This window comes from Syngnathus typhle, linkage group LG7 (assembly GCF_033458585.1).
Source record: "Syngnathus typhle isolate RoL2023-S1 ecotype Sweden linkage group LG7, RoL_Styp_1.0, whole genome shotgun sequence".
NCBI lineage: Eukaryota > Metazoa > Chordata > Actinopteri > Syngnathiformes > Syngnathidae > Syngnathus > Syngnathus typhle.
The window spans coordinates 3,129,219-3,141,277 of record NC_083744.1 but is presented as its reverse complement, the minus strand read 5'-3'; the positions used below and the strand labels follow the sequence as shown (position 1 = coordinate 3,141,277).

Genomic DNA, 12,059 nt, shown 5'->3' with positions numbered 1-12,059 from the left:
CAAGATAAAGATAAAAACTAACAAAATAACCGCCAGTAAATTAATATAATAGACAATTCTTGTTGTTTCTTAACTTTAACTAACTCAATCACTCTCTTATCCTCAAATGTAAAAACTTGTGTAGTCTTTACACAACCAATCGACTATTTTTTCTAAATTTAGCTTTGAAATGTTGTTATTTAATAATTTTGCTTCATCCAATTCCAGAAAGCAAGTTCTTTCCATCTCTCAAATTTGGTTTCATCAGGGATAGGCATTAATGCAGTGTGGACCAGTTCCTGCCCACAAAAAATTGCTTGCCTTTCTTTTCTTCTTATTTTCACAAAATTGCTTTTGTTTTGCGGTGCAAAAAATGTAGACTACAATCTAGAAAATTCTTTTGTGCACCTACATTAGCCAATTTTAACACATAACACTGACAGCACACAGACAACACAAAAACTTACAGCAGAGACACAGCTCACAAACAATACAAACAAACAACGCTGCGCAAACGTCATCCTCTGTTTTGACGTTTTGGTTATACTTTTGTTTTCTCATCAGTGCCTTTTATCCTTCATGCAAATATTGTCACATCTTCCTTAAGCATCACTCTCTGAGAAAATCACACTGTCCCTGCTTCGCCTGCAGCCACAGCACCCCTCGTGCGAGGGGGGGGGCGCAGCATCAACGTTGATTGGTGACAGGCTGGCCATTTCCTGCAACAACCATGATGCCGGCCGGCCCACCGCCCACACGAGCATAGCAAAGGCCCACGCGGACAGCCCCGCCCCGCGACGACGCGCGAGCGCAGGCACGCTTATCAGTTTCACCTTCTCAAAGGGCAGGCCAACTTTGCTGTTGCCCTCCCCCATCATGTTCACCTTCAACATCTTTCAGTCTTCTACACAACATTTGCTGTCTCTTATTCCCATCCTATCAAGCCACCGTTCTCGTAACTCTCTGCCACACACGCCTTATTTTCTCTATTGCACACACCTTGCTCATCTCAGTTTCTCCAACCAACTTAAACACACCATCATCCACTTCTCAATTTCCCTAGTATTGCTCAACAGTCTCCAGAACATTCTCCATGACTGATTTCTTCCATAGAACACACATCTTACTCGCACTCATACACACACCCATTCATGAGGATCCTCTGCGCGCACACGCGCACACACACACCAGCACAAAAGGATGACGCACAACATATAAGAACACATAGAAGCACTAAGAAGAACATCTTTTTGCTCGTATTACTTGTCTGATTTATTCTCTATTTCACTTTTTGTTAGAAAAATGTATATATATGTTATCATGCGTTCTCTAATCAATGCCTTACCGCAATATTACTGCATTATATGCTTGCTGTTTGGCCTTGCTGTTTTTATGATGTACCACGGAAGGACAGTTCCTTTCTAACAAAAGACCACTTTGTTAGACAACATGCCTCATTGCTGTCTTGCACCCCAGATGAACCTCCAAGTGACCATTAAAGTCAGGGTTTCCTAACTATCTTTATCGTAGGATTAGGTTGGAATGTATATAACCAGTAATAAATAACTTAGTTTGTTGCATCCTACACAATGTCGTAAAACTTCCCTTGCTATGTTTTTACTTGAGGTCAAAGGTTTTCTCTTCTGTATCCAGTCCACTCAAACTCCTCTTCCCAGATGTCTTTATTAGTATGTAAACACCTAGTGATTTTTCCTTACGAGGGAAAGCCCACATGCTTTCCCCCTCCTGTCTTTAGGGGCTTGTCTCACACTGTGGGTAGGGCAAATCCAAATAAAAAGAGCGGGAGTGCCTACAGATATTTAGTGTGTGTAGAGATTGTATTAAGCTATCTGTACTGCACTCCTCGCGAGAAAAGACTTAATATTCTGTCTCACTTGTGGTTTGTTTGCTGTTGCTCTTCTCTTAATAGCTATTCAGTCATTGAAATAAACCTGACACTTTTAGAAACTATGTGTAATTATTTTCTATTTATTTAGCAAATCTTAACTTCAATGTTTCTTTATCTTACTTTATCCTTTTAACATAAATATCTCCTTATATTTAAGCTAATTTCTCCTTAATTTTGGCAGCCAGGTTCCCACTTCATTACATGGAAACCTGATCTGATTTGATTTTGGCCTAGTCATAGTGTTTCTGTTAATTTGTGCAGTCACGTGCCACGTGACCGTTTTCTCCGCAACTTCAGCATTCTATTGGAGGTTGCACAACTCCTCTTCCTCGGCCTCTAAAGCCTTCTCTGTTGGGTATTGCTCGCCCTCTCTGGCCTTTCTGTCCTCTGCCTGCATTTTGGTAAAAAGTGTCACTATCCTGGTCTACCAAAAAAGTGTTTTTTGAAGCATTCATTTGTTTTCATTTTTGTTTGTCTATTACTACTCTTTCTGCATGGAGGGCGTGATTTATGTATTCCTCCCGCTATGATCTTTAGTTTTGAATTTGTAGCATGTGTTTTCTCTACGTGCTTCTCTACTTTCTCTAGACTTCTCCCTTCTTCTCTAACTCTGTAAATTTTGGTTTTCTCTTGCCTGCCTACTGTTAGGCCCAGTCTCATCATCTTCCTACCTGCAATACAGTGCTTTCTGAGCTCTCTCTCTTTCTCTCTCTCCCAAAACACTACATCATCAGATGCCTTCTTTAATTTCTTTAAGATTTATTTATGTTGTTTCGTTTATGGCACCTCTAAGTCCTAATAATTTGGTTGTCCCTCAAATTTATATTTTTTAACCCATTTATCGAAATCTTTTTTTAATCGGTTGGGATCCTGCCTTTCAATTATTTTCCAATCTTTGCATTTTAGTTCATGTCGGGGTAGGGACTTTCGCTTACTATTTAAGAGGAGCGCTCAAATGAGATCACTCTCAGTCAAACCGTTCACAAGCATACCACGCGCGTTTTTTTTTTAAGAACAGAGGAGTCTAACCCTCCTGCTGCGGAATTTAACTAACATAAAACGTTAGGGGGCTCCACATCCGCCCCTGCAGAATTTAACTGTTTCTAGTTGTACTTGATAGGGTCTAGAATTCTCAAGGTTTTTTTGTTTTGTTTTTTTAATAACAGAGGAGTCCGCCCCTCCTGCTGCAGAATTTAACTAGCTTGAAAGCTAGGGGGCTCCACATCCGCCCCTGCGGAATTTAACTGTTTCTATTTAGTAGAATTAATATTCCTACCCACGGTCTGCTGATTCTCTTCCTCGGAAGATCTCGTCAACCCTCCCGGTGTCCAGCCGGACTGATCGAGACAGTCCCGTCAAAGGGCTTTTGTTTACCTCGGCCGAGGATTTTCGCCTGCGTCGAAGAGCCCGCTGGAACCGTTCAGGGCGTGTTGAGATCCCGGACGAGCCCCCAATTTCTGTCAGGTTTATTTCGCTGACTGAGTAAGTGAATAGAAGAGCAACAGCAAACAAACCACAATTGAGACAGAATATTAAGTCTTTTCTCGCGAGGAGTGCAGTACAGATAGCTTGAGACAATCTCTACACACACTAAAAATCTGTAGGCACTCCCGCTCTTTTTATTTGGATTTTTCCTACCCACAGTGTGAGACACTAGATGTTTACATACTGATAAGAACATCTGGGAAGAGGAGTTTGAGTGGACTGGATACAAAAGAAAAAACCTTTGACCTCTAGTTAAAACATAGCAAGGGAAGTTTTACGACATTGTGTAGGATGCAACAAGCTAAGTTATTTATTACTGGTTATATACATTCCAACCTAATCCTACGATAAAGATAGTTAGGAAAACCCTGACTTTAATGGTCACTTGGAGGTTCATCTGGGGTGCAGGACAGCAATGAGGCATGTTGTCTAACAAAGTGGTCTTTGTTAGAAAGGAACTGTCCTTCTGTGGTACATCATAAAAACAGCAAGGCCAAACAGCAAGCATATATTGCAGTAATATTGCAGTAAGGCATTGATTAGAGAACGCATGATAACATATATATACATTTTTCTAACAATACTGCTAGTGATTTCGAAATTTTTGATTTGATATACATTATATGTGGTTTCCAACTTAATTTATTATCTATAAGCACTCCAAGAAATTTTACTTCATTTACTCTTTCTATTTCTATATTATTTATTGTAAGAATTTTGTCTGTGTTGGTCGGACGGTTTCCAAATATAATATACTTTGTTTTACTTAAATTTAGTGTTAGTTTATTTGTGTCAAACCAACTCTGTAATTTTTCCATTTCAATACCCACAGTATCCAATAGTTGATCCAGGTCCTCCCCACTGCAAAGCAGGTTTGTGTCATCTGCAAAAAGTACGGCCTTGAGTAACCTGGAGACCTTGCATATATCATTGACATACAAAATAAATAACAAGGGGCCTAATATTGAGCCCTGAGGAACACCACACTTTACCTGTTTTAGTTTTGATTTACAGTCCATAAGTTGCACACATTGAGTCCTGTTTGATAAATAACTGTTTAACCAAGTGAGTGACATACCTTGTATCCCATATCTTTCAAGTTTTGTTAACAGTATTTCATAATTTACAGTATCAAAAGCTTTCTTAAGATCCAAGAAAACACCTACAACATATCGTCTATTTTCAATAGCTGTTGTTATTTCAGCTACGAAATCCAACAAAGCTAGTGTGGTGGTCCTATTTTTCCAAAATCCATACTGTTGGTCACACAGAATATTTTGTTTTGTAATAAAATCATCAAGCCATTTATCAAATATTTTTTCCAATATTTTAGAGAATTGTGGGAGTAGAGATATTGGCGTATAATTTGAGAATGTGTGTTTGTCCCCAGCTTTATATATCGGGATAATTTTAGCAGTTTTCATTTCACTTGGAAAAACACCATTTGTCAGAGATTGGTTGCAGATATGTGTAAGGGGTTTCACGACACATTCAATGATATTTTTAACAAGTGACATATCTATCCCGTTACAGTCGGTTGACTTTTTACCTTTAAATTCTCTAACAATTTCTATTATTTCCTTCTCATTCGTTCCCATTAGAACCATACTTTCGGCTATGGGTACATCCTTAAGTAGGTCACTTGTACTCCCTTTTTTTGCTACTTCCTCTGCCAAAGTAGGCCCAATACCAACATAGTAATCATCGAACTCCTCTGCAATCATAGTAAGATCATTCATAGGAATGTTATTACTGTTTACAAAGTAAGAAGGATATCCTGGCTTTCCAGTTCTGTTTTTAATAACCTCATTTAACACTTTCCATGTTATTATTGTATTACTCTTGTTTTCCTCCAGTATCTTGCTATAGTAGTCCCTTTTATTGATTCTCATTATTTTAATCAATTTGTTTTTATCCATCCATCCATCCATCTTCTTCCGCTTATCCGGGGTCGGGTCGCGGGGGCAGCAGCTTCAGGAGGGACTCCCAGACTTCCCTCTCCCCAGCCACTTCATCTAGCTCATCCCGGGGGATCCCAAGGCGTTTCCAGGCCAGCTGAGAGACATAGTCTCTCCAGCGCGTCCTGGGTCGTCCCCGGGGTCTCCTACCGGTGGGACATGCCCGGAACACCTCCCCAGGGAGGCGTCCAGGAGGCATCCTGATGAGATGCCCGAGCCACCTCATCTGGCTCCTCTCAACGTGGAGGAGCAGCGACTCTACTCCGAGTCTCTCCCGGATGACCGAACTTCTCACCCTATCTCTAAGGGAGAGCCCGGACATCCTGCGGAGAAAACTCATTTCGGCCGCTTGTATCCGAAATCTCGTTCTTTCGGTCACGACCCATAGCTCATGACCATAGGTGAGGGTAGGAGCGTAAATCGACCGGTAAATTGAGAGCTTTGCCTTTTGGCTCAGCTCTCTCTTTACCAGGACGGACCGGTACAAAGTCCGCATTACTGCCGACGCTGCACCGATCCGCCTGTCGATCTCGCGCTCCATCCTCCCCTCACTCGTGAACAAGACCCCAAGATACTTAAACTCCTCCACTTGGGGCAGGATCTCATCCCCGATCCGGAGAGGGCATTCTACCCTTTTCCGATCGAGGACCATGGACTCGGATTTGGAGGTGCTGACCCTCATCCCGACCGCTTCACACTCGGCTGCGAACCGCTCCAGTGAGAGCTGGAGATCACGGCCTGAAGAAGCCAACAGCACCACGTCGTCTGCAAAAAGCAGAGACGCGATGCTGAGGTCCCCAAACCGGACACCCTCAACGCCTCGGCTGCGCCTAGAAATTCTGTCCATAAAAACTATGAACAGAATCGGTGACAAAGGGCAGCCTTCTCCAAGTCCACAAAACACATGTGGACTGGTTGGGCGAACTCCCATGCACCCTCGAGGATCCTGCTGAGGGTGAAGAGCTGGTCCACTGTTCCACGGCCAGGACGAAAGCCACACTGTTCCTCCTGAATCCGAGGTTCGACCTCCCGACGGACCCTCCTCTCCAGCACCCCTGAATAGACCTTACCAGGGAGGCTGAGGAGTGTAATTCCCCTGTAATTGGAACACACCCTCCGGTCCCCCTTCTTAAAGAGGGGAACCACCAACCCAGTCTGCCAATCCAGAGGCACTGTCCCCGATGTCCACGCGATGTTGTAGAGACGTGTCAGCCATGACAGCCCCACAACATCCAGAGCCCTTAAGAAATCCGGGCGGATCTCATCCATCCCCGGGGCCCTGCCACCGAGGAGTTTTTTAACTACCTCGGTGACTTCGACCCCAGAGATTGGAGAATCCGCCTCAGAGTCCCCAGGCCCCGCTTCCACAATGGAAGGCGTGTCGGTGGAATTGAGGAGGTCTTCGAAGTATTCTCCCCATCGACACACGACGTCCCGAGTCGAGGTCAGCAGCACGCCATCTCCACTGTAAACAGTGTTGATGTTGCACTGCTTCCCCCTCCTGAGACGCCGGATGGTGGACCAGAATTTCTTCGAAGCCGTCCGGAGGTCATTCTCCATGGCCTCGCCAAACTCCTCCCACGTCCGGGTTTTTGCCTCAGCAACCGCCGAAGCCGCGTTCCGCTTGGCCATCCGGTACCTGTCAGCTGCCTCCGGAGTCCCGCACGCCAAAACGGCCCGATAGGACTCCTTCTTCAGCTTGACGGCATCCCTTACCGCCGGTGTCCACCAGCGGGTTCGGGGATTGCCGCCACGACAGGCACCAATGACCTTACGGCCACAGCTCCGGTCGGCCGCCTCAACAATGGAGGCGCGGAACAAGGTCCACTCGGACTCAATGTCCCCCGCCTCCCCCGGGACGTGTGAATAGCTCTGCCGGAGGTGGGAGTTGAAGCTCTTCCTGACAGGGGATTCCACCAGACGTTCCCAGGTCGGACCGGCATCTTCCCCCACCATCGGAGCCAACCCACCACCAGGTGGTGATCAGTTGACAGCTCCGCCCCTCTCTTCGCCCGAGTGTCCAAAACATGCGGCCGCAAATCCGATGACACGACTACAAAGTCGATCATCGAACTGCGGCCTAGGGTGTCCTGGTGCCAAGTGCACACATGGACACCCTTATGTTTGAACACGGTGTTCATTATAGAAAATCCGTGTCGAGCACAGAAGTCCAATAATAGAACACCGCTCGGGTTCAGATCGGGGGGGGGGCGTTCCTCCCAATCATGCCCTTCCAGGTCTCACTGTCATTGCCCACGTGAGCATTGAAGTCACCCAGTAGAACGATGGAGTCCCCAGAAGGAGCGCTCTCCAGCACTTCCTCCAGGGACTCCAAGAAGGGTGGGTACTCTGAGCTGCCGTTTGGTGCATAGACACAAACAACAGTCAGGACCCGTCCCCCCACCCGAAGGCGGAGGGAGGCTACCCTCTCGTTCACCGGGGTGAACCCCAATGTGCAGGCGCCCAGCCGGGGGGCAATAAGTATACCCACACCTGCTCGACGCCTCTCACCGTGGGCAACTCCAGAGCAACCAGAACCCAAACTGTGCGTTGAGGCAAGTCCGACTATATCTAGTCGGAACTTTTCTGCCTCGCACACCAGCTCGGGCTCCTTTCCAGCCAGAGAGGTGACATTCCATGTCCCAAGAGCCAGCTTATGCAGCCGGGGATCAGACCGCCAAGGTCCCTGCCTTTGGCCGCCGCCCAGCTCGAACTGCACCCGACCCCTTTGGCCCCTCCCACAGGTGGTGAGCCCATGGGAAGAATTTGTTTTTATAGATCTTATATTTTAATTCAGCTTCCTTTGTTCTTATCTTTAAGAAATCTTTGTATAATAGGTTTTTCTTCTTGCAAGCACTTAAGATTTCCTTTGTCAGCCATGTTTTTTCCACTGAATTTAGTTTAACTGCTTTCTTTACAAGAGGACAGTTTTTATCATAAAGTTCGGATATAATGGCCATGAATGTGTTGTAGGCTTCATTTACATCACCCACATATACCTTTTTCCAGTCTTGTTTTAAAAGGTCATTTTTGAATGAGTTAAATGAATTACCAGAGTTCATTCTACACATTTTATAAGTTATAGCATCCTTTTTTTTCTTTGTACAGTCCTGGATCACTGCAAACACTGGCAGGTGGTCGCTTGAATCATTTATTATCAGTCCAGTTTTTACTTTCTTTTCAATTACATTTGTAAATATATTATCAATTATTGTGGCACTGTGAGATGTAATTCTAGTTGGACGGCTTATTCCAGGGTAGAGACTCATACTGTACATTAAGTTAATAAATTCTGTTACTGGAGTCAGCTGAAGTGGGTTCAATAGATCTATATTATAATCGCCATAGACGTACACCATTTTCGTATAGATTTTCCTTTCATACATTCCTGATAATAGTTCACTAAATGTCTCGATACATGAACCTGGACATCTGTATACACAGCTTACCAGAATGTTTTTGGATGATTCCATTTCTATTTCAATTGTAATACATTCCATAATATTATCTATTGCTTGAGACATACTTCTTACTATCTTACCCTTATAATTTTTATCTACGAATAGAGCAACTCCTCCACATCTTTTTACCTTCCTATTTAATGTATAACTCTCATACCCCTCTATGTCAATATTTTCAGACTGATCTTCCTTTAACCAGGTTTCAGATATTGCAATTACAGTAAACGGATTATTCATATCTTTTAAACATTGTTTGATCTTAGAGATGTTTGCTTTCAGGCTCCTACTATTAAAATGTATAATTGATATTGCTCTATTTGTTGTTACATTCTTGTTAAATTGCTCTACAGTATAGTATTTGCTGTTCCTTTGAGTGTAGTTGATGAAGACGTTATTCACAGGATCAATATTGTTCTCTATGTCAAATCCCTTATGGTCAGTGAAGTCAAATGTTTTCAAATCAAGTTCTTCATTTTCAGTTATCAGTGCTTATTTGTTAAACACATCAGTTGGAAAAGAAAGGCATTGGTCAGTACGGTTCATGGTGGGTTGATAATTTCACCAGGTTTTTTACATTCCATGATCTAAAGGTACCACAACTTAAGGTTCAGCAGAATAATGTACAGGTTACTAGTCTTTTTCATACCTCTTAAGTTGCTCTATGGCACCGATGCAGAGACCATGAGAACTTTCTGCTGCCCCAACTGGTTTGATGAACACCTTACAACCAGCAGTCCAAGTGGACTGTATTTTACCGCTTTTCTTAAGATCTCTTGCTTTCTTAGCTATTTCACCATTTTTCTTGGTGAGGTGTTCATTAATGTACACGTTCGTGCCTTTTAGTTTTCTACCTTGTTTGAGCAGATTTATCTTACTTTTCCTGTTTGTAAATCGGACAATTATAGATGGTATGACAGGCTTACTTTTTAGACTCTTAGTTGGCAGAGTGTGGCATGCCTCAATATTAACAATGTCAATGGCGATGTCTTTACTCTGGAGGAAACTTTTTACCTTCTCCTCTGTTGTCTCCTCATGTTCAGGATTATCCTCTGAAGCAAGGCCTTTCACAGCCTGGTGGTAGGTCCGTGGTTTGATCCTTAAACCTGTGATGATGACATCGCTCATTCTTGAGTACTGCTCCAAATTGTCTAATCTATTTTCCAGGCTGACAATTTTCTTATTTTGTTCAATGTTTAATTGTTTGAGCTGCTTCACCTCTCCCATCAGCTCTGTAATAATCGCCTGTTGCCTCATTATAGTTTCCACATTTGAAGACATCACTTTCATTGATAACTTCAGCTCCTCCATGTCCTTCTGAAGCACTTTCATGTCCATCACGGCTATCAACCTATACCTGATGGTAGCTCTCCTCCTGGGCTGGTGGTGTTAGCCTACTAGGCCTGATGGTGGGTGTCCTCGTGGGGCTGATGGCGTTTGCCTACTGGGCCAGGTGGTAGCTGGGCTCCTGAGGGGATGATCGCTGGTCCGGCGCAGGTGGGTAGAGGTCCGGTGAAGGCCGCGGGTCCGGCGTTGCTGGCACGCAGTCCGCCGACGTCCGCAGGTCCGGCGTTGCTGGGACGAAGTCAGGCAACGGCCGCGGGTCCAGCGTTTCTGGCTCGACGTCCGGCGACGGCCGCGAATCCGGCAACGCTGGAGTGGGACCCTAATGCTGCCGCGAGTCTGATGGCGCCGGGAGGAACCCCAGCGGGGCCACGGGTCTGGACTCGCTGGAGCAAAATCCAACGCCGGCCGCGGAGCCGATGGCGCTAGAAGGCTCCGATGTTTGGTGGCTCGGCGACTTCCCGACAGGGAAGAAGCCTCGGCGTGATCGCTCGTCGACGAGATCGCTCCTCAATGAAAGCTCCCGAACAATGAAAATAAAACAAGAAGAAAATCTTATTGTAAGAACAATGGTTTGCTGTTGAGATCCCAAGCGGGGTTCCTGCAAAGTCTGATGCGCAACGGTTACTTCCTGGTGTCTGGTGACATGAGAGAAGAGAGGTGGCCGATTAACGTGTGTTTCTATCAGCGGATTTTTCACTTCTAAAAGTTTGATTTGAGGGGGCAGGACATCTTTTTGAGGGGGCGTTGCCCCCTCCCTCCCCTGCGTAGAGCCAGCACTGCATCGCAGCGGTAATAAACCAGCATTGAATAAGAAATGACGTTGTGGCTGATGCCCGACTTCATTTCTATGGCTATGGAGGCATTAGCAAATTCATGATTACTCAAAAGCCTGATTTCATGTCTAACATACGGACAGTCATGACTGGAAACTAGCTGTGGTTAGGACACACAAGGTACCGTGTGCGCCAAGGTTGTTCGAAAACTTTACTAAGACTGTGTGTTTCTAACATTCATTAACATTTTCTCTTTAGTTCGCGATCTTACCGGCAGAGGTGACGTGACTCCAAATCAACACAAATGAAGCCACGTTGTTCATGTTGCGAGATCACAAAACACACCGACGTTACAACAACATTCAGCCTGTGAATTTTGACACGGCAATTATTTTCAAGTGCTAGTTGTAGAGTGGGTAATGTCTTCTTCTTGTTTTGTAGCGGTAGCAAACAACCTTAGGTGCATTACCGCCATCTTCTGGAATAGAGTGTGGATCTTTTTTTTCTTTACTTTGTTTTAGAAAGGGGCGGCTCGGTGACGCACTGGGTAGCGCGTCCGCCTCACAGTTAGGAGGGTGCGGGTGCGATTCCACCTCCGGCCCTCCCTGTGTGGAGTTTGCATGTTCTCTCTGGGCCCGCGTGGGTTTCCTCCGGGCACTCCGGTTTCCTCCCACATCCCAAAAACATGCTTGGTAGGCCGATTGAAGACTCCAAATTGTCCCTAGGTATGAGTGTGAGTGCAAATGGTTGTTTGTCTCTGTGTGCCTTGCGATTGGCTGGCAACCGGTTCAGGGTGTCCCCCGCCTACTGCCTGATGACGGCTGGGATAGGCTCCAGCACGCCCGCGACCCCCGTGGGGAGAGAGCGGTACAGAAAATGGATGGATGGATGTTTTAGAAAAAAATAAATAAAAAAGCTCAGTGGCCAAGTGGTGGAGTGTCCGCCATGAGATTGGAAGGTTGTGGGTTCAAACCCCGGCCGGGTCCTACCAAAGACTATAAAAATGGGACCCATTGCCTCCCTGCTTGGCACTCAGCATTAAGGGTTGGAATTGGGGGGTTAGATCATCAAATGATTCCCGAGCGCAGCACCGCTGCTGCTCACTGCTCCCCTCTCCCCCATGGGATGGATCAAAATCATACAGGGATGG

At 45.3% G+C, this 12,059-nt stretch overlaps 1 protein-coding gene across 2 annotated transcripts in view; it reads right to left on the bottom strand.

Moving 5' to 3' along the window:
* LOC133157241 (collagen alpha-1(I) chain-like) overlaps positions 1-12,059 on the bottom strand; it is a 337,276-nt gene that overhangs the window by 120,868 nt on the left and 204,349 nt on the right. The window lies entirely within an intron of this gene.